Source organism: Sus scrofa, chromosome 9 (assembly GCF_054392235.1).
Source record: "Sus scrofa isolate SSC_HxYL_T2T_F1_AM1 chromosome 9, Sscrofa_HxYL_maternal_Yorkshire_Landrace_v2.0, whole genome shotgun sequence".
In the NCBI taxonomy this organism is placed as follows: domain Eukaryota; kingdom Metazoa; phylum Chordata; class Mammalia; order Artiodactyla; family Suidae; genus Sus; species Sus scrofa.
Window position 1 is genome coordinate 76,384,630 of NC_139391.1, and position 24,251 is coordinate 76,408,880.

At 39.3% G+C, this 24,251-nt stretch overlaps 1 protein-coding gene across 1 annotated transcript in view; it reads right to left on the minus strand.

The window, feature by feature from the left end:
- LOC146399988 (uncharacterized) overlaps window positions 1-5,453 on the minus strand; it is a 460,667-nt gene extending 455,214 nt beyond the window's left edge. The window contains exon 1 of the transcript XR_014815763.1: window positions 5,284-5,453. The gene's annotated coding sequence lies outside the window, so the exon portion shown is untranslated. The remainder of the gene's footprint in view (window positions 1-5,283) is intronic.
- Window positions 5,454-24,251: the final 18,798 nt, after the last annotated feature.

Consider the following 24,251-nt stretch of genomic DNA (forward strand, 5'->3'; position numbering starts at 1 on the left):
CACAGCTCACGGCAACGCCGGATCGTTAACGCACTGAGCAAGGGCAGGGACCAAACCCGCAACCTCATGGTTCCTAGTGGGATTCATCGTCGGAACCACTGAGCCACGACAGGAACTCCTCTATGAACTTACTTAATCTTCACAACAACCCTGGCATGTTTATTTATTATTATCATGCCCCTTTTTCAGAGAAGGAAAGTGAGGCACAGAGAGGTGAAAGTCACATGGCTAGTAAATGGCAGAGGAAGGATAAAAACTCAGATAGTCAAGCTCAGAGCCCATTTGCTTCACCATTGCCTTTCAACAGAGAAAGCTGGGACCTATGATTCTTGGCTTAGCCCATATCTTAATAGCTCATGCTTGTGTCCAAGTCTCTTGGTTACCACTAGGAAGCAGGGACCCCAGGGTAGCATGGTGGTCCTCTCTAACCTCTCAGCTTCTGAACATCACCCCATCACACACACAGTAGGAAACAAGCCCTCTTTCAAGCCAGAGCCAGTGTAAGGTATGGTTTATGAAAGGGTCCTATTTGGTTCTTTCTGTTTGACCCCCTATTAAGTCCCCATAAAGCTTCCTGGTGAAAGAAAAGCTTCCTTAATAAGAAATTCCCCATGAGGGCAAACCTGTCATTCTATCAGGCCAGATTGTCATGGAAACTTTTATAAAGAGGAGCCCAACACTTGAGTCTTCAGGCTGCAAAAGAATCCATGCAGTTGTTCTTTTGTAAAATTATACAGATTTATTCATTGCAACAAGTGAGGCAATGACACAAGTTCCTTTTACTGATGAATAGAATTGGAACCTAATGAGAGGAACACAGTCAGAATTTTATTTGTCAAATCTCATGCCACTCGGCTAGCCCTCATACTGCAGTCTTCAAACAACCCAAAGAATGCATTTTAAAAACAATAATCACTAGACCAGAATTATAAAGTAATTGTGAACTGGGAAAAAAATGCATTGCTCTTTGAAATACTGCTTGGACATCTTAATGTAAATAATAACAGGGTCTTTTCTTCTAAAGCAGGAGTGAGCAATCTACAACCCTTTGGCCAAATTTGGCTCATTGCCTGTTTTTGTACAACTCAAAGCTAAAAATGGTTTTTGCATTTTTAAATGGTTGAAAAAAGATCAAAGCAAGAACATGTTAAAATCACATAAAAGGTAATATATAATACCTAAAGTTTTGTTGGAACACAGGCATGCTCATTCATTTACTTACTGTCTATTGCTGCTTTCGCACTACAAAGGCACAAAGCCTAATACTAAATACTATCTGGCTCATTACAGAAAAAGTTTGCCGACCCCTTTCTTAAGTGATAAATGATAAATATATTGCCCTGAAAAATTTCTCATGGTCTAATTATCAAATTATAATTTTTAATCACTAGAAAATAGTGAAGTATTTTGTGACCTATCCCACTAATTAATTTCTAAAACTCTGTTCTAAGTAGACATTGCAACCTATTATTCACCCTAATGATAAGTTGCGATCCCTTAATTGTTTCAAGGGGCGTGTTTTCTCTTACACTAAATTGATGTCTAACTGATACAAACCAGGGCCTTTCTTCAAACGCCTGAGTGAAGTAAAGCAGAAAACATCCCAAGCACACATACACTCACTTGGCAGGAACATTTTGCTGCTAAGCTTGAAACCAAAACAATTAAAGCCAGTAAAGACAGAGCACGTGGGCTTCTGTTCCTGCTGCTTGCTTGCTTGTTCCAAAATCCTCAAATCCAGACATTTTTTGTGCAGCTTTTCATTAAGCATTTCAAAAGGGAAACAGGGTACAAGCCTTCTTTTGAAACTATAAGGTTTGCTGGTGGTGTTGTTTATGCCTGCCCTTTGATGGTGGCTAAGTATTGTATTGATATTTCTCTTTAAAAGGAATAATCTATCACAGGAGTTGACTGTCTTGTCACCCTTTTACACACATATTTGCAGTGGACTATCATCTGCAGATTAAGTACAGTTCTCATCCGCACTGCTCCCCAAACACAGGCCTCTAGAATTCTTCCAAATCTGGCATCATCATTGACTTCCAAAGTTGGTCCCTAAGCAAAGGCTTTGGAGAAAGACACAAAACAGACTCACCAATTATAATTCAGACATCTCCTAGGACTTCATAAATGTGCTGCAATAAATTATGTTACCTCCTGAGTTAACATAAATCTTTTATTTGTATTCAAGCAGCAACTTCTTCATGGGAGGTACTGGCATGCGCGAGCCCCCCGACTAAGGGCCTGGGAGTCTGAGATCCAGTTCCAGGTCCTCTTTGTACCCACAGCATAAACTGGGACATTAGAGAATATGTTCTACTCTTGGTCAATTTCACATTGTTCAAATATGTTTTAAAGTTTTTCAGAATTCTCTGGAGACATCTGTCCCAGGATCTTAATCAGAAAATTATTCATGACTCAAAGGATCCCAAAGAGTCCTTCAAAGAAGCTAAAGAAACTGCAGAAGCTCAGTCAACAGCCCTAAAAGCTGTTCTAAAACATCATTCCAATCAGATGTAATATCTTTCCCAAACAAATTGGAAAATGTTATCTCTGACTTACATTCAATGGCTTTGAGATATTTTATTTACTCTAGTCCAGAAATATATTAGTTGATTTTTAAAAGGAGTTTTCAAAAGAAATAGGCCAGCAAGAAAATCTACCTAGCCAACAAAAATTTTTATTGGTTCTACTGAATATCTCATGCTTCTGTTTGTCTCTGCAAGCTGTTACTAACTCTATATAAGTCAAGGAAGAGAAATATCTCTTGACCACAAAACCAGATTTTTTTGTTAAAAACTGAGCTAAAGGGACTTTTAAAAAGTTGGGGGAGGCAGCACATATTTAATTAGACCTAGGCTTGTTGCCTGATTTTCATTAGGCCCCTGCCACTTCATTTGGCCCACTCTAAGTACTTTTAGGCCACTGGGCACGAAGGCCAGTACTTATTTTCACGGCTGTTTCAATTCATCAAGAAAATCCTTTGAAAGATGAAAGACACTCCACATTTTTTCACCTGTTGTTCTTTCTTGTGTGCCTGTCACTTCACTAGCCAAACTTGCTTCAAGCCAAACCAAATGATTTCCAAACCTCTACAGCAGGCCTTTGAAGATCTGAAGTTAAGTATTTTCTTATGCTGACCAATATAGCTTCCAAATAAGGAATAAAAAATAACGTAGTCCTGAAGTTATTTTTTTAAATACCAGAAATGCAAAAACACATTCCAGTATGTGCACAAAAGCAAAATTCCTCTTCCCCAAGTTGAGAAGTCATGTGCCAAACACACCTGATGTTCATTACCACACCCATAGCACATTGCTTATGTATGACAAAGTTCCTGCAAAGACCATATGCTCTTTTTATTATTACCACTTCACGGAGTTTTCCCAGGCTCTCTAGAAAAAGTATTTTATAAGACCAGCCCAGTGAGTGGGCTCACCTTACTACACTGATGAAATTTGGTTTGCTATTTACTCGATTAGCAATAAACATCTCTCCTTATTTCCAACAGCACAGCAATTAGGACCCTGATCTGTCATCACTAGCTTCAAGTTTTGGCTTTCATCAAAAGGAAAGGAACTCACCAAGAAAAAAGAACACTATTCTACCTTCAAGCTAAAAATGGGTCTGTCTTCTAAACAATATGCATTTTCACTCAGCTCCAGCAAAACTTCTTCAAGCAGCTTATAAGGAAGATACTAAGAGAAGTAACAATAGACTCTAGTTTTAGGTACTGGTTTAGCTGACAGAGGTGCAAACAAGCAAAAGCCGATGTCGGAAAGGAGAAAATACAATCTAGTTAATATAAGAGGAAACAAAGCCTCACTAATTCGCTGATTCTTTTTGAGGGAGTCCAAAACAGATAAAACCACTGCACACAGAGAATACATCTAAACTTCCAGAAACTTTTCTGAGTCTACACCAAAGGCTTTATTTTAAAAGTTCTGACATTTACATTAAATAGGTATTATTAGAAAACCAACTGAAAACAAAGAACAAAGTAGAGGTAATTCCATAGATGGATCTTATTTAACATCATCATAGATTATCTAAAATACAATAACGATGACAAACATCATCATCATCATCAAATGCCTGCCATATCCCAGGCACCCCAATAAACACCTCATACACATTAACATCTTCAATACTCTCAAAAGCCTCGCTAGTAGGTAATGTTATCTCAATTTTACAGAATAGCCAAGGCTCAGAGATGTTAAATAACTTGGCCAAAGGCACAATGCTAGCAAGTGATGGCAAACTAAGAGTAATTAGTTGAAGTGCTATTCAGCAGGAACTTGCTCTCTCTGAAGGTTATATAGTGATAAAGTCATTTTGTTATCTATAAATGTTTTCTTATCACATGCACTTTTTTCTGTAAGACATAGTGAATAAGAAAGAATCCATGCTTCCTCACCCCAGGAATTCACCACGAATAAGTTCTCCAATTCTGCTCACTCTTAACGCTTAGCAAATGTAAGTAAAGGTAATACATTCAATGAAAATTATTGAGCCCCCATCGTGAAGAAGGAAGTATATTCTAAACTTGATTGTATAAAGAAATGAAATAATTTATCCCTATTCAGCAGAATATTTCATCTGCCCCTACAGGCCTATGGGAATAAATGAGATTGTATTAATCAGCTAACCAAGATTTCATAGCTTTCCCCCTCAGCTCATCAGGACACACTCATCAATCGAGCACTGCCCGACTCTGATAAACCCCTGGGCTGAGGAACAGGCCTCCTAAGATACCATGAGGCTTCTGATTCCTCCTGTGGTGTTCTAGCACTCTATATGGACACTGTTGGAACTGGAAATTATTGCCCCCTGCCCACCCCATCTCTCTCTTTTGATTACATTACATTCTGTTAGAGGGGTCCCTGTGTTATCTTGCTTGTACCTCCAGTATCTAACAGTTTTAGCAAAAACTCCATTTTCATTTATAGCTTTCACTTGAAGTATCTGAAGGATTGAGACATGATCTAAAGGGAAGTCAGGACTAGAGACAAATTTGTCATAGACAAATTTGAGTCATAGCCATTTTCAGAATGGCTTCTCTCTGATGACTAATGCTTGTTACTGGATCCAGCTGCCACCCCTGGCTTCCTCATCCCTTACAATAATTATCTCCTAGGATGATCTGCAGTCTTCTGAGAGGCCCTGCCACCTGTAATTTTTACATGCCTTGAACATGGCAGAAGCTCAGCACAAGGCACTGGCCATGTCCTAATAACCACCTCTCACCTCACACAAACACATCACTTACTAGGAAATAAGTACCTTGGGATGAAGGTGAGAGGCTAAAGTCTCTGCTTTCTGTATGGCTTGTTGGGAGATTTAGGGGGCAGGTAGGGCAGAATGAACTTTCAGGATGACCAGGAGACAATGACCAGGATCAATCCAAGAACAGCTGCTGTAGAACTGTAAGAATAAATTCTGGCATGATGGCTCTAAAATCAGAATTTGGAGGATAAGCAGGAATTAGCTACAAAAAGCCCAAAGCACTAAAGATTTGTCTTCATAGTACCTAACAGAGTGAATTATAACTTTAGAGATCATAAGTCCAGCTTCCTCCCATCTGAAAACTAGTCTTCTGCCACAGACAGTTGGTGCCCTGCCAGTACCTCCTTAATACATTCCTGCAGCTTTGGTTGCCTATACTACTGGTGGACAGTCCCTTTCACAAAGTAATGCATTCCTGCTTCAAGTATCTGTGTGTCTTTGCCCTTGGACTTTCTCTGCCTATAGGAGCGTGATAAGCCAGAGTGGTAGGGAGTTCACTGCACCAGGACCAACCCTGAACATGTAAGAAACAGAAGATGGGGTGGATAAATACCTCAGCTTCCTTGCCCCTTGCTATAACTACACTGCCCCTATGCTATGACTGTCCTAGATCCCCACAGGGTAACCACTCCTGAAAGCACTCTCTACTGACTTTCCTCCTGTCTTATACACCTACTGCCTCTCAATGCTTCCTGGGACAACTTCAAAAATAAACTATCTGCCCCAAAACCTTGTCTCAGGATTTGATTTAAAGAAAATCTGAACTAAGACATTTTCTTTCAGAGAAGAATTCCCTCAAATACAAATTAGCCCACTACATTTATGCACAGGAAATCAGAGTTTTGAATTGAAAAAATACTGATTTCAGAGGCTTGAGGACCATATTTCACCAGCTACACCCCTAGGAAAGTGGCTAAAATCCAAGACTAAAGGAGAGAGAAAGCTTCTGGGCATGATCCCCTTGCACAGAACCAAGCTTGAGCATGTCAAGGAGGGTAAAGGGAGAGGAGGAGGGAGCTCTCTTTGCTTCTCAATGTCATCTTCTCTCTCAGGGAGGCATGATCAGGAATCCTCCAACTTTGGGAGGAAGAAGAGAGAACTGAAATATGCATCCCTGAGAGGTTCTGAGTCACTCTGGACAGGCAGCATACAGGACCTGTGTTAGTCTGCTCAGACTGTCATGACAAAATACCACAGACTGAGTGGCCTAAGCAACAGAAATTTATTTCTTCACAGTTTTAGAGGCTAGAATTTCAAAGTCAAATCATCAGGTCTGGTTTCTACAGCCTCTCTTGTTGTCATGCAGATAATCACCTTCTCACTATGTCCTCACATCTTTCTTCTATGTGTGTGGCATCCCTCTGTGTGTCCAAATTTCTTCTTATTATAAGGCCACCAGTCAAACCGGATTCGGGCCCACACTGATGGCCTCATTTTAACTTAATCACCTCTTTAAAGGCCCTATCTCCAAATACAGTTGCAGTCTGAGATACTGAGGGGTTAGAACTTCCAAAATGAATTTGGGGGGGACACAGTTCACCCCATAACAGGGCCCCAGAGCTGGGGTTACACTTTTTCTGGATTATGTCCTATAGAAAATCATTGCACAGAAAACCTAAAATTTCTAAATTGTGTATTAAACACTCCCTTTTTACTGGATGGCAGATATGATTCAATTAAATCTCTAAAGATTCAAACATGTATTAAGTACCTAGAGTAAAGCCTTTATTGTGTTAGGGGTCACAGAACCTATGAAAGTTATATATGAGACAATCCCTAGAGTTAAGGGAGGAAAAAGGTCATCTGTGAGGAACAATTTAAGAATAAAAAATAGACAAGACTGTATAAAGACAAATGCTAAATTGCATGGTAAGATCTTGTGAAAAAGTTAGAGAAGTCAGGTCACTCAAGGAAGAGTGAGCTTTTGGAACCAGACAATTTAGAACAGAAGACAGGAAGGGGAGAGAGGACAAGATGGCAGAGGAGTAGGGGGACACGCTTGCCCTCTCCCACAAACACAACAAAAAAAGCACATCTACAGAATAAATGACTCGCACAGAACAGCAACCAATCGATGGCAGAGGAACCTAAACTCCAATAACGGCAAGAAGTTCGTGACATTACTGGGCAGAACGGGAGAAAAGAGGACAGTGAGAGAAGGTGAATCCGAGCGGGACGGGCACTCCCAAAAGGGAACTGCGGAGGAGAAAGGGATCCTGCACCCTGGAAAGTCACCTACACGGGGGAAAGGTCAAACAAACCGGAGGAATCTCCAGATGCAGAGAAGAATGTAGCAGTAAGTTGGAGTACGGAAAAGCCGATCAAGAACCGAACGGACCATCCGAACTACAGGCACAGTCACCAAAAATTGAGACGCCTGGGTGGGGGCTGGGCACCGAATCCTCCGGCTCCAGAGATTAGTTCGCTAGAACGGACTGAGGGGGCGGGGAGGAGCGGAAACTGCTTGGGAGGTCTAGAAACCAGTTGACGGGGCAGAGACTGCCTGGGAGACTAGAAAACAAAGCTGTCGCAGAGAAAGGGAGCAATACTCTAGGGGCAGGGAAGTGGAAAGCCGCATCAGAGGGAACCTGGGAGAAGAGCCTTGTCTGCACCCATGCTGGGGAGGGGAGAGAAGAAGGGGTGGGTCCCCATAGAATACCCCCCACGCCACAGCAAGCTTACAGGCCCGATAGCTAGCTGAAAGCTGTGCTTCCCAGTGCATCCCCTCCCCCCACCCCCACTACCCCCTACACTCTCGCTGAACCTGGGGCTGCCTGCCATCCAGGAGGGCTGGCCTCAACAATTGCCTGAAGCCTACCACCGCAGGGGCTGTCCCTGCACAGGCCTGCTTGCCCTTTGGAGGGGCTACACTTCCGCAGAGCAGCACCAAACAGCACCAGCCCCCAAGAAAAGGCCTGCAGCCTAGAAAAGCTAGAACAAGCTTAGCCAGGCTGTGAATAGATCGGCCTAATTCTCGGACGGTTTTTTCTGAGTCGGTTTGCCCCGGGGAGGAGCCTCTTCGGTTTCCAACGGCCCTGCTACCCGCCCAAGCCCCCAGGGGATGCTCTAGTGGACCAGCTACATAGGACTGCCAGCTCCAGGCAGGACCCCCTGCAGCCCAGAAAAGCTGCAACAAGCTCAGCCAGACTGTGAAAAGATCCGCCTACATTCTCAGGCTGTCCTTCTGAGTTGGGCTGCCCTAGGGAAGAGCCTCTCAGGTTCTCAGTGCCCCAGATAGCTGCTCCAGCCCCCAGGGGGTGATGCACCCCTAAAGAGCAGCTGCCCAACACCGCCAACCCCCTGCAAGAACCCCACAGCCTAAAAACACCAGAGCAAGCTCTGCATGACCAAGTGAAATCTGCTACCATCGCGGTGTGGACCTCTCAGTCCTGTCTGCCCTCAGGAAGTCCTCCTTTGCTTCAAAGAAACACTGGTAGCCCCATCAACACTCCAGAAAAGCCACACTGCCTCAAAAAAGATTGACCAACAACGCCAGCCCTCAGGAAATATTCCACGGCAGTGACAAGGCAAACACTGCCCGATCACGGAGAGTACAACTCCCTCAGGAGAAAGAAAACAACAAGCAAGATGAAGAAGCTGAGAAACCACTCCCAGTCAAACCAACAGGAGAACTCACCTAAAACAGTCAACAATGAAACAGATCTCGGCAGTCTGACAGACCTGGAGTTCAAAAGAGAAATAGTGAAAATACTGAAGAAATTAAGAGAAGATATGAACAGTAATGCAGATACCCTCAGAAAGGAGCTAGAAAATATAAGGAGGAGCCAAGAAAAACTAGAACATTCATTTGCAGAGATGCAAACTGAACTAGGGGCAGTAAAAACCAGAATGAATAATGCAGAAGAACGAATCAGTGATATGGAAGATAGAATAATGGAAATCACTCAATCTGGTCAACAGACAGAAAACTGAATCAAAAAACTGGAAAGCAATATAAGAGACCTATGGGATAATATAAAGCGGGCCAATCTACGCATAATAGGAATTCCAGAAGGAGTAGAAAAAGATAAGGGCATGGAAAATATAGTTGAAGAAATTATTGCTGGAAACTTCCCAAATCTAAAGGATACTGGATTCAAGATACAAGAAGCACAGAAGGCCCCAAACAAACTGAACCCAAACAGACCCACACCAAGACACATCATAATAAAAATGGCAAAAGTTAGTGATAAAGAGAGGATCCTAAAGGCAGCAAGAGAAAAACAGAATGTTACCTACAAGGGAACCCCCATAAGAATATCAGCTGATTTCTCTACAGAAACACTACAGGCCAGGAGGGAATGGCAAGAGATATTTAAAGTGCTCAAAGGAAAAAACATGCAACCTAGAATACTCTATCCAGCAAGAATATCATTTAAAATAGAAGGGGAAATAAAAATTTGTTCCAACAAACAAAAACTTAAAGAATACAGCAACACAAAACCCAGGTTAAAGGAAATATTGAAAGGGCATCTCTAAACCAAAAAGAAAGGAAGGAAAGGGAAGAAAAAAGAAAAGAAAAAAAAAGAAGAGGAAGAACTAGGACTGAGGAAACTGCAATCAGAGAGCAGTCACTCAAATAAGCCAGCATACAGATTTAATCATGAACATGCTTCAAACAAAATAAAATTAAAAAGAAAAAAAAGTAAAAAAGAGTCATCAAAACCATAAAATGTGGGCAAAGGATGTTAGGAAGTAAATAACCCTTTTTGTTTGTTTGTATGTTTCTCTTCTTAATTTTAATATAGAAATGAAGTGTTTGAACTTACAGGACCATCAGGCTAAAACACACATTTATGGGAAGGGGTTAGCATACTTAAAAAACAGGGCAACCACAAGCCAAAACCAAATATTGCATTTGCAAAAAATGAAAAAAAAAATACACTCAAGCAGATAATAACAGGAGACCATCCAACCAAAAAAAAAAAAAAAAAAGAAAGAAAGGAAGAATGGAGAACCATAGAATCAACTGGAACACGAGGTTCAAATGGCAATAAATAATCATCTATCAATTATCACCTTAAATGTCAATGGACTGAATGCCCCAATCAAAAGACACAGAGTGGCTGAGTGGATAAAAAGGCAAAAACCTTCAATATGCTGCCTACAAGAAACTCACCTTAGGACAAAAGATACACATAGATTGAAAGTGAAAGGGTGGGGAAAAATATTTCACGCCAATAGACATGACAGAAAAGCAGGAGTCACAACACTCATATCAGACAAAATAGACTTTAAAACAAAAGGCATAAGGAAAGACAAAGAAGGACACTATTTAATGATTAAGGGATCCATCCAAGGATAGGATGTTACTATTGTCAACATATATGCCCCAAATACAGGAGCACCCAGACACATACAACAAATATTAACAGACATAAAGGGAGATATTGATGAGAATACAATCATAGTAGGAGACCTCAATACCCCCCTCACATCAATGGACAGATCCTCTAGACAGAAAACCAATAAAGCAACAGAGATCCTAAAGGAAACAATAGAAAAGTTAGACTTAATTGATATCTTCAGGACACTACATCCAAAAAAAAGCAGAATACACATTCTTCTCAAATGCTCATGGAACATTCTCAAGAATCGACCACATATTGGGACACAAAGCGAATCTCAATAAATTTAGGAGCATAGAAATTATCTCAAGTATCTTCTCGGACCACAATGCCATGAAATTAGAAATCAACCATGGGAAAAGCAAAGAGAAAAAACCTACTCCATGGAGACTAAACAACATGCTACTAAAAAACCAATGGCTCAATGAGGAAATCAAGAAGGAAATTAAAAACTACCTTGAAACAAATGATAATGAAGACACAACCTCTCAAAATCTATGGGATGCTGCGAAAGCAGTGCTCAGAGGGAAATTTATAGCAATCCAGGCCTTTCTCAAAAAAGAAGAAAGATCCCATATTGACAACTTAACCCTCCACCTAAACCAATTAGAAAAAGAAGAACAAAAAAGTCCTCAAGTCAGCAGAAGGAAGGAAATTATAAAGATCAAAGAAGAAATCAATAAAATAGAGACTCAAAAAACAATAGAGAAAATTAATGAAACCAAGAGCTGGTTCTTTGAAAAGGTAAACAAAATTGACAAACCCCTGGCCAGACTCACTAAAAAGAGGAGAGAAAGAACCCAAATAACCAAAATTATAAATGAAAAAGGAGAAATCACAACAGATACAGCAGAAATACAAAAAAATCATAAGAGAATACTATGAACAACTATATGGCAACAAGTTTGACAATCTGGAAGAAATGGACAATTTTCTAGAATCTTACAGCTTGCCAAAACTGAATCAAGCAGAAACAGACCAACTGAACAGACCGATCACTAGAAATGAAATTGAAGAGGTCATAAAATCACTCCCCACAAATAAAAGTCCAGGACCAGATGGCTTCACAGGCGAATTTTATCAAACATATAAAGAGGAATTGGTGCCCATCCTCCTTAAACTCTTTCAAAAGGTTGAAGAAGAAGGAATACTCCCAAAGACATTCTATGAGGCCACCATCACCCTCATTCCAAAACCAGATACCACCAAAAAAGAAAACTATCGCCCAATATCATTGATGAATATAGATGCAAAAATTCTCAACAAAATCTTAGCCAACCGAATCCAACAACATATCAAAAAAATTATACACCATGACCAGGTTGGGTTCATCCCAGGTTCACAAGGATGGTTCAACATACGCAAATCAATCAACTTCATACACCACATTAACAAAAAAAAAGTCAAAAATCATATGATCATCTCAATAGACGCAGAAAAAGCATTTGACAAAGTTCAACATCCATTCATGATCAAGACCCTCGCCAAAGTGGGTATAGAGGGAACATTCCTGAATATAATCAAAGCCATTTATGAGAAACCCACAGCAAATATAATACTCAATGGAGAAAAACTAAAAGCCTTCTCACTCAAATCTGGAACAAGACAGGGATGCCCACTCTCACCACTGCTCTTCAACATCGTTTTGGAAGTCCTAGCCACAGCAATTAGACAAACAAAAGAAATCAAAGGCATCCATATAGGAAGAGAAGAGATCAAACTGTCACTGTATGCAGATGATATGATACTATACATAGAAAACCCTAAGGACTCAACCCCAAAACTCCTTGAACTGATTAATAAATTCAGCAAAGTAGCAGGATATAAGATTAACATTCAGAAGTCAGTTGCATTTCTGTATACCAACAATGAAATATTAGAAAAGGAATACAAAAATACGATACCTTTTAAAATTGTACCTCACAAAATCAAATACCTCGGAATACACCTGACCAAGGAGGTAAAGGACCTATATGCCGAGAACTATAAAACCTTAATCAAAGAAATCAAAGAAGATGTAAAGAAATGGAAAGATATTCCATGTTCCTGGATTGGGAAAATCAATATTGTAAAAATGGCCATACTACCCAAAGCAATCTACAGATTCAATGCAATCCCTATCAAATTACCCATGACATTGTTCACAGAACTAGAACAAACAATCCAAACATTCATATGGAACAACAAAAGACCCAGAATCGCCAAAGCAATCCTGAGAAACAAAAACCAAGCAGGAGGCATAACTCTCCCAGACTTCAAGAAATATTACAAAGCCACAGTCATCAAAACAGTGTGGTACTGGTATCAAAACAGAGAGACAGACCAATGGAACAGAATAGAGAATCCGGAAATAAACCCTGACACCTATGGTCAATTAATCTTTGACAAGGGAAGCAAGAACATCAAATGGGAAAAGGAAAGTCTATTCAGAAAGCATTGCTGGGAAACCTGGACAGCTGCATGCAAAGCAATGAAACTAGAACACACCCTCACACCATGCACAAAAATAAACTCAAAATGGCTGAAAGACTTAAATATACGACAGGACACCATCAAACTCCTAGAAGAAAACACAGGCAAAACACTCTCTGACATCAACATCATGAATATTTTCTCAGGTCAGTCTCCCAAAGCAATAGAAATTAGAGCAAAAATAAACCCATGGGACCTCATCAAACTGAAAAGCTTTTGCACAGCAAAGGAAACCAAAAAGAAAACAAAAAGACAACTTACAGAATGGGAGAAGACAGTTTCAAATGATGCAACTGACAAGGGCTTAATCTCTAGAATATATAAACAACTTATACAACCCAACAGCAAAAAAGCCAATCAATCAATGGAAAAATGGGCAAAAGACCTGAATAGACATTTCTCCAAAGAAGATATACAGATGGCCAACGAACACATGAAAAAATGCTCAACATCGCTGATTATAAGAGAAATGCAAATCAAAACTACCATGAGATACCACCTCACACCAGTCAGAATGGCCATCACTCATAAATCCACAAATAACAAGTGCTGGAGGGGCTGTGGAGAAAAGGGAACCCTCCTGCACTGTTGGTGGGAATGTCAACTGGTACAGCCACTATGGAGAACAGTTTGGAGATGCCTTAGAAATCTATACATAGAACTTCCATATCACCCCGCAATCCCACTCTTGGGCATCTATCCGGACAAAACTCTACTTAAAAGAGACATGTGCACCCGCATGTTCATTGCAGCACTATTCACAATAGCCAGGACATGGAAACAACCCAAATGTCCATCAACAGATGATTGGATTCGGAAGAGGTGGTATATATACACAATGGAATACTACTCAGCCATAAAAAAGGATGACATAATGCCATCTGCAGTAACATGGATGGAACTAGAGAATCTCATACTGAGTGAAATGAGCCAGAAAGACAAAGACAAATACCATATGATATCACTCATAACTGGAATCTAATATCCAGCACAAATGAACATCTCCTCAGAAAAGAAAATCATGGACTTGGAGAAGAGACTTGTGGCTGCCTGATGGGAGGGGGAGGGAGTGGGAGGGATCGGGAGCTTGGGCTTATCAGACACAACCTAGAATAGATTTATAAGGAGATCCTGCTGAATAGCATTGAGAACTTTGTCTAGATACTCATGTTGCAACAGAAGAAAGGGTGGGGGAAAAATATAATTATAATGTATACATGTAAGGATAACCTGACCCCCTTGCTGTACAGTGGGAAAATAAAAAAAAAAAAAGAAGTATCATGGAAAAAAAAAAATAAAGAAGACAGGAAGGATAAAAACCCTACACTTGGCAAATATTGAGATCAGCCTGACTAACGTGGAGGATGTACATGAACAGATAAAGGTTAGGTAGGTAAGTGGGGCCTGATCCTAGGGGGTCCTAAATGTCATATAAAGGGGTGAGTGAAATAAAGAGAGTTAGGTGAACTTGAGAATGGGTGAGCACAAAAAAAAAAAAAAAAAAGTCTGCCAGGTACTGTCAGGGAAGTGAATCTTGGAATGATCACGTATCATCCAATGGTACTGCAAACAAATGATTCATAAATTAGGGGCATCTCTGAGAAGAGCATTACAAACACATTTGATCATTACAAAACAAAACTTTTTAATTTTAAGTCAAATTATAGCAATTTTGAATCCACCAAGCAAAGTAACCTTCATAAAATCATTGTTACGCAATGTTGAATGTCTGTGGGACAATCATCACTCAGCTGGGATATGGGGGAATGGAAATAAAGAAAAATGTGTTACAAAGGTCAAAGATTAACAATTTGCAAGGCTTCAAAGAACTCTAAGTCTGTAGATTAAAAAAATAATTTTTAAAAATCAAAATGTATTAAATGTTGTCACTGAGTGCCATTGGTATCAAGGAGTAAGCAGTTCAGTAAATATTTGTTGAATAAATGAGAAAACTCTTTCAATAAAAGGTATATCTGTGGTGAGTTTTTAAAGACGAACAGGTCCTCACCTGTTCTAGGCAGAAGAGACAAAGGTCACTCCAGGCAGAGGGAATAACATATGACTAGAAAAGATAGGTTAGATGAACAATCTACGAGTCACTAGTTCTCAAATTGGGCTGCACGCTAGAATTATCCAAGACATTTTTTTAAGGCTCACTTGGGTTATACTAGAAACTTTTTTTTTTTTTCTTTTTCTTTTTCGGGCCACACCTTGGCATGTGGACGTTCCCAGGCTAGGGGTTGAAGCGGAGCTACAGCTGCCAACTTACGCCACAGCCACAGCAACATAGAATCTGAGCCACATCTGCAACCTACACCACAGTTCATGGCAATACTGGATCCTTAACCCACTGAGTGAGGCCAGGGATCAAACCCATGTTCTCCCGGATACTGGTTGGGTTCGTTACTGCTGAGCCATGATAGGAACTCTATGCTCCCAGAAAATTTGACTGAATTGGTATGGGACAAGGCCTAGTACTTGAATTTTTTAAACCTGCCCATATTCTAATATGCAGCAAAGTTTAAGAAACACTACTGGATCAGCCTGGGACCTTCCTTAACTCTGCCCTGTTGCTTTTTTCCCCCAACAATACTCCCTAAATCTTCAGTAAGTCACAAAGACAGAACATGACAAGTTTCAACAAATTCATTAGGGCTCTTTTTGTCCTGTGTGTTGTCTATCCTCTCCTCAATAGAAATTAGATGACCATAAATGAGCTATGGTAATGACAGGCAGCCAAAGAAACTGAACAAAATATGACTGGGTGTTCTCAGTCCAATCCCATACCCTGCCATGTACCAAGCTCTGCCAGAGGACTTTACAGGGGAACAAAGACATAGCTCTTACCCTCCTTCTCTCACTTCTATCCCATGTTCTCTGCTTCCATAGTTCTCAGACTTGTACTATAACAAGCTATTATATTGTGTGGAGGAATATCTCCATATTAACCATGGACTTTACAAATGATTCCTCTGGGGACTACAGTAACAAAGTCAATGTGACATACAATTTTAGAAGAGGAAAAACTAGGTTGTTAGCAGGTAGTGCAGAAATTACTAGTGGCTCTGACCACATGGAGACTGGAATTCTGCTCCCAACATCCCTTCTTTGCTCATTTATGGACAGGTTAAAGAGGGGGGATTGTTCACGCCTGGTGGGACCTATTTTGGCAGGAAATACAAAAAAAGATTACTTCCTAAGGGATACTTACATGAGTTTCTTTCTGTTTATAACACTTAGCATTCATTCCTTTTTTAGGACATAGTATTTATGTGTGTGTGCTACTACGATATTCCAACAAAGGACAAATGTGAAAGAGTATTATTCCATGTGACTTAAAAACCTAACCTTTACAACTCCTTCTGAAGGTCATTCCTCCCATGACTAGGAGTTAGCTGTGCAAGGCCAAGAGTTCTGGCACACTGTATGAAGATGCAGCAAAATCAGGGGCTGAGGCTGCCTTTCAGCATGCTCATTGCAGTTTCTTTTGTTCATTTATTCATTCCATTACTGAGTACCTATTCTGTTCCCTGCATTTTGCTAGGACACTGAAGAGCAATGCTTCTGGGTCTGTCTATTAGGAGTTGGGTTAAAAAGACAGGTTTCCAGGTCCCACTACAGTCTCCCTGAATCGGAATGATCCAAGAGGAAAGTCATGGGAATCTATACTTTTAACAAGCACTTAAGTGACTCTTACATGAATAGTCTGGAATGGTTGATTCCTGCCCTGATGAACTCATAGGCCTCATTTTTCTATGAATCTAATTCATGCAGGTCCTTTCTAGTTGGATTTCTAGGTGAAATGATGTTTTCTCTATCAGCAGTTTCTAGATCTCCATGTTCAATAAAATGTCAAACCCACCCAGAATTCCTTAAAAAGTCAGTAACGTGCATATTTAGCCATGTAAGTCACCATTTTTCTTTCTTACGCTATTTCCTTTTTTCCATAACCAAATGTTTCAATGCTGACAGACAGTCCAACCATCTCATTAAATGTGAGTATCATTACAGGTTTTTCTAATGTAACCTTGTTTTTTGACAAAATACAACTTTCAACAGAAATTACATGGGTGAGGTCAGCCGGAGTCCTATGCAGTGAAATGGAATTCTGAAAGGGTTCTGAGGTTCTTAAAAGCCTGAAAGCCTCTGTCCTATACATGAACTGCCTAGTGCTTCAGGGAAGACCTAATAGAGCTTCTGTTTTGCAGACCCATAGCCCATGACCCACGGTCATGCTTGATGCATTCCCCCCAGTCACAGCAAATTTAGAAGGCAAATCATTTGTGTCAATTGTCTTGGGTGGCAACAAATTATGACTTGGCTCAGCAAGTTGCTGTCTCTCAAGGCTGCCTACTGTGAGTAATGACCAAGTACTGGCATCACACAGGCTGCAAGATGACTGAGGGAAGGTGCTAGGAGAGATGAGACATCACACAGGCTGCAAGATGACTGAAGGAAGGTGCTGGGAGAGTTGAGAATGTGTCTCTTGCATCTGTTTTCCTCCCATAAACTGGTGCCTCTGCAGCTGCAAGCGTTGTCATTTGTCATCTTTTTTTTCCGAAAGGCTGTGTTGTCTTATCTGATGTTGAGATTCTGCCACACAGCTTTGAACACTGAAGCTCAGGAAGGAGAAATCAGTTGGAAAATTGTTCCTGTCTCTTGCTATGCTTGACATTTCCACACTGATAAGGTACAGCTAAATATTGACTTTTTGGTTAAGTTCGAATTAGGTGTCTGGTCCGTGAGCATTGATTGTGAACCATTATCTCTCTTCTCCACTTGCCACTGAGTTCTCTTACAAACACAGAAAGGACAAAGGGGGAAAACTGTTGCCTAAAGTGTTGTCACTAATTACCTGGAGGTCTTTTCTGAGCTGTGATAAAAATCATCATTGACTTTAGAGACATGGGGACATTTGTGTTGAAGATGGTATTGGTGAACATTAGGACATAGTAAAAATCAAATTTTTACACTTATAGGTTATTCACATATGCCTTCAAATTTATGCATTGAAGAAAATGCCACCATATTATCACTATAAGTGCACAAACCAGATAACTGGCTGACATTAATTATTTAAATGTAATATCAAGGCCATACTAAAAGCAATGTGTGAAGTTCTCTGTGCTCCATTTAGCCAACACAGAACCAATCGGTGGATTAGGCTTCCTTTTTCCATTCTGCTTGAAATAGAACAGTTATGAGAATCTCAAATAAGGATGATTTTTGCCTTTTGTGACTTTCTGCATTGTCTCCCAAAGGAGACTGTGAATTCCTTGAAAGCAGGATGATCCTTGATTGATTTCTCTAGACGAAAGTATTCCTAGTCCTCTGAAAGTGTGTCCTTGTTATTCTACCAACTTAAATAATTAAAACCTATTCAGAATGCTGAGTCAAATGCTCAGCCAGATCCATAGTTACTGGGAGCCTTAGAGAGTCATGGCATGGTCTCTGTTCTCAAGGAGTTTACAATTTATTTAGAAGGAAGGTATGACAGAATTATTTACTAAAATAATGGTAGCAAAGGAAAAATCACTGAGTTCAGAGGAAAGAACCTTCACTGTGGGCTAGAATAATAACTAATGCCTTTATGGGTAGACTAGCCCAGGGCCCTAGAAGAATTCCCCTAGATGAAGAACAAAGGCAGTCCAGGTTTTCTGTTAGGCAGGACATTTTTATTGCAGTGATTTTCCCACTCCATGCCCCCAAATTAAAATATTTTATGTAAAGAAAATGTTTTAGGACCCAGGTGACTGGCTTGATAGCAGTTTTTAAGAAAGAAAAAAAAAACCTAGACATTATTATTTTTGTTACCGATTTGGTAAGGCATACATGAACCATATTATATTGCTTATATTTGTCTGATTTTGACCTACAGAAGCTGCGATTTCACATGATTTAACTGTATACCTACACATGTGCACAAGCACACACACAAATATATATATGTAAAACTTATCACCTTTGAGTAAATTCCCTAACTGCACTAACTTTTAGTTGTATTAACATTTCACAAGCAAGTAATAAAGTCTCGATAAAGCCATGTCTCTCAACATTATTAATATGCATTACAATAAAGACTGTTCTTGGTATCTGTAATAACAACCCTGACTTGCCAAAAAGAATATTTGATGATTCAAGTTTAAATAATGAAACAAAGACTTTGATTCATATTCAGATGGGCCGTTGGACTAGCCCTTCACACCTAGGAATCTACACTGGCAATCTACAGCAATCGTGCGTAGGCCTTGAGTCATCTCTCCACTGAATTTGTCATCCACACGACAAAAGCACAAGCAAACAGATATGAGAGTTTCACCTAAAGAACATAAATTAAAATAAAATAATAAAATTGACCACTGTTGCATATCTGGACTTCAGAGGGAAGGAAAGCACAAGGAAGTCCTGGAAATGAGGAGAGCACCATGGAAGGAAGAATATGCACGGCCAATTTTTTCCTGGTCTTCTCTATAACAAAGGGGAGCCCATTTTGAGCTTCACACAGAATACAGTTCCAAACTAGGCAAATCAAGGAAAAAGACTCCACAGATTTCTAATACATAAGGCTTAGCCCTCTGGGTAACTATAAGCCCTAAAAAGTCAGCCTATTTCAGAAACCATGTTAGTACCAGCTCATGATCCACCTTGGGCTCTAAATCTTTGTTAGATCAGAATTTCTCAAACTGGGGTAGGCTGATCCATTTGGCAAGAGTTTCATATTCCCAATTGGAATATATTCTCGAGAAATTATCAATCTGGTATTCATTTCACTGATAGCCTGAAGTAAGCATATGCTAATTAATACATTGTAAATCAACTGAACTTCAACAAAGAATAAAATAAAAAATAAACTAAGCATATTCTAAATAATCTGGGTGACCACCTGATAACCAAATGCCTCCTCACAGACCCAGTTTGTCTTTTTGTTTGCAATCAGATTGGTGCCAAGTAGTCCCACTTTAATCATCTTTAGCTAATTAACAAAGTACAGAGGTAGACTTCAGAGGTAAATGAGGCTTCTGTACGAACTGTAGGCCAGATGCCTTCACAGTGTGCTGGAGGAACAAAGGTATTTCAGGGCTTCAGAAAGAAGAGTGGTGAGAGAATTGCATCATCTTGTGACACCCAGTGGGAAAAGCAGACAAAGCCCATGAGAAACCAGCCATAGTCACTAATACTGTATCATGTTAAACTACTTAGATTAATTTAAAGTTTTTTGGTTTTGCAGAGGAAAGAGTTGTATGTAATTTATATATTTGTTTTGATAAGAACTACAAGCTATAAGAACTGAAAGTTTAAGCCATATATGCCTAGTTTCAGTTTGTGCATATTTAAGGAGTGTTTGAATTTAAAGGATTTAAATCAACAAGGTGTAATACAGGAATTTTTAAGGGGTGCATAAAATATGAACAGTTTTAAACACAAAAAGATGCTTCTTATCACTCATAGCATGATATGAAAATTAAAACCATAATGAGATACCCTTTGCCACTTTATACAAAATTGCAAACCTCTTCACATACATACTTCCTATCAGCTGCTCTGCTTGTGTTTTTCTAAAGAATTTTCACTGTCTAAAATACTTGTATTTTGTTTATTTATCATGTTTATTCTGTATATTTTGTCTCACTGCATCCCAAGAATGCTTTAAACACTCTTTTATTCAGTACAGTATCTGTAGATAGGCAACTAAAGATGCCTGGTATGGTATGTGGCCCATTATAGAGACTGAGTTATTTGTCAAATGAATAAATCTAGCAATTTCCCTTCTAGGCACATACCCTAGAGAAATTCTTTCACTTGTGTACACAGAAACATGAGCAAGGCAGTACTGTTTGCTGTATTAGGAAATTAGAATAATCCTAAATGTTTTCAGTAAAGGAATGAAATAACACTGTGGTCTGATCATATGAGGGAATTTAGCAACTAACATGAATTACACTGATTTACATGGATAAAAGTCAAAAATGTTGCTGGAAGAAAAAAACGAATTGCAGACAGATACATATACAAATGCCTAGATAGAAAAGTCCACATCACAGTGAGGATAACATCAGGACAGGGAGGAGATGGAAGCAACAGGAAGGCTAAAAGGAGGGCTTTGATTACACTGCACCTTTTGTTACTTTAATTTTTTTTTACCCCAAGAAAATATGGCAAATATTAATATTTACTACATTGGGATAATAGGTACTTGGGGGCACATTATATTTTTCTTTGTATTTTTCTAATGCTTAAAATGTTTCCCAACTTTTAAAAAGCATTTTACTACAAGTAAAAATAATCACTAGTTTCTTTTCCTTCACTTTCACTGACATGTGGAATCTGAAAAAAAGGACAGACTGAACTTCTTTGCAGAACAGATGCTGACTCAGAGACTGAAAAACTTATGGACTCCAGAGGAGACAGTTTGGGGGATGGGGCAATGTGCTTGGGCTGTGGGATGGAAATCCTGTGAAATCAGATTGTTATGATCATTATACAACTACAGATGTGATAAATTCATTTGAGTAATAAAAAAATAAAAATAATAATTATAATAATTATACTCCCCTATATGACAATGATGAGGAGGATGATTGTACTTTTCCATCTTCCTCTCCTATTTTTCTTTTAAGTCCCTATTATCATTAACAAATATTGTTTTATTTCTATTTATATAAATGCTTCTTTTCAAAAAAGCGTTTTATATGGCTTACAACAAAAGATATAAATAGCAATCTAGCAAGGTTTAAAAAACGTGATATGTAAATAGGCTACCTATTAAAGTAAACATTTATGCCATAATTGAGCTTCGAATTTTGCTCTAAGCTTCTTGGAAACTGGAATGACAGGCAAACATTCCAAGCAATTACATAAGTCTCATTGTTTAAAAGGGGACCTTGGGGAAGACAAAGCTTTTCCTGGGATTAAATTCTCAAAACAAAAGTCTCATGTATGACTTTATACCATGGACATTAACATGGCCACCATCCTCAGGAGCATTTTAACTAAAATCAAAAGTTGATTTCATACACCTTTTCTTGCAAAAAAAAAAAAAAAAAAAAAAAAAAAAAGCTGAGGACATAATGTAATAATGTGGTTCAGAGAAGGGCATTCATTCTTTAAAAGCTAAAGTAACATATGCCTTTAGTCATCTAACTAAATCCGAAGATAAAATACGCAAGAGGGTAGGCAGGGAGCATGTCTCTTAGATAATTGTTCCTAAATATAATTTCCCTTAGACAAGCTATTGATAGATGGAAACCAAACATCCATCAATTAAAGATTATAGTCACAGACCTGAATGTGTAGCTATTACTGAGCAAGAATGGGAAGCTTTATTAAGTGTCACCGGCTTCTTTTTGGAAATAACTTGAAAAAGAAAATTATAAAATAAAGAACTGATTCATCATGGCTCCAACTGACATGATTCTATTTTTTCTTTTAGATTTTTCTATTCTTTAAGTCTAAAAGAAATGCTATTCAAAGTTCTAAATCCAGATTTGACGGACCAAGGGTTATGCATGCCAGGGGATGCTGTGGTTTACTGGTAGCATTTTTTTTTTTAATCTTTTCTAATGCCTGTAGTGTAGAGATACATTGCAGGGATTTAGGTTTGGGTTAGTCCCAAGAAAAGATTGTAATGGAAGACCTACTTATCCACTGACTATTTCTGCTACCACCAGCAAAATAAGGGAAGACAACTAATATCCAACAACACTGAACTTAAGGTCGAAAATCAACTAGAGCTATAAAGAGTTTGTAATAATAACAGTCACTTTCATTCGCTTCACCCTTTTCACTCTTCTATGCATGGTCTCATCTCATCTTCACAAGAAGCCTGTCATATGGTTAACAGAAAAAAATTTATCAATAATGACACTGAAGTTTAGAGCAACTTGGTGACTACCCAAATCATAGACCTGGTCAAAAGCACAAAGTACTTGAATTCATGAGTCCTGGCTCCAAACCCAGCTGTCTTGCTGTTTCCAGCAAAAACCAAGAACTAAGGTGCAAGACTACTTACCCTTCTTTTCCAAGGACAAGGCTTTGTGATCTTCATTCCATCTATCACCTAATAGGGAGGATCCTACATGAATGTCTCTCTATAGATCTTCCCTACACCAACCCTCACTGAGAGGGTTTAATAAAGTTTCCTCAGAATCACATCATCCCTTAAAGGTGCAAACCAACTTACATAGAGGGACTTTCCATTGGGAAGATTTTTCAGGGTTAGTTGATGGATTAAAATTGCAATTAATAAAATCAGAAATGTGAGCAGATGCGCATCTAAAAGCCGATAGGCAATCACATCCTGAGTGATGTGTAAAAGAGATGGTCTCCTTTCAGAAATGAGATTCATAGTTTTAATGGGTTCACAGGCAGATTCGTAAGGACTATTTTCATACAAAAGTTATGCTTTCCTTCTGAGTTTGTTTCTCCTACATTTGGAGTTCAGTGTTATAAGATGAAATTAATTTCTTCAAATATGGAATTTAGCTTCATGCTTATTTAATAGAAAAAAAGGGTAACCTAAAAGTCATAGGGCTTTCCAGACCTGAGTTGATGATATTTTCACCCTCTCAAGTCTACAGCTATTCTCGACAGGAGGAAGGCGCCGGGGAGGCGGGGGTTGGGGATTGGCTGCCCTTTTGCTAAAGCAACGTGGGAAGGCTCCAGGGCACACTGCACCATGTAAGCAAGACATTCTTTTCCTTAAGTGTCAGGATCACTTGCCTTCAAGTACCAGATCAGTGCAGCTAGGAGACTGGGGGAGCCTAAAGCGCTGAAATATATTAAGTAGTTTGCCTAATTTTAAACCAGTTTGTTATATCTCCATTTATATAAATGCATAATGCATACTATCTGTGCCCCCCCAAAAGTTCACTTTGTTTTCTTTCATTTACTCGAATTAACTAATAGGCATCCTACTTGATATAGGCCACATTTCAATAGTATCTAAACCTCTCCTTGGTAAACAAGTGTCTGTTTTAAATCAGTCATCACAAATATGACTCCTAAAGGTAATATTGTTCTAAAAAGGAATGCACTGCTATTAGCAAAACACATATTTCCATAGAAATTACAGCAATTACCCAACTATAATCAGTTACATGGAGTCTTCAGTTATGGGGCTGGGAGGGGCGGGGGAGACTGAATCAC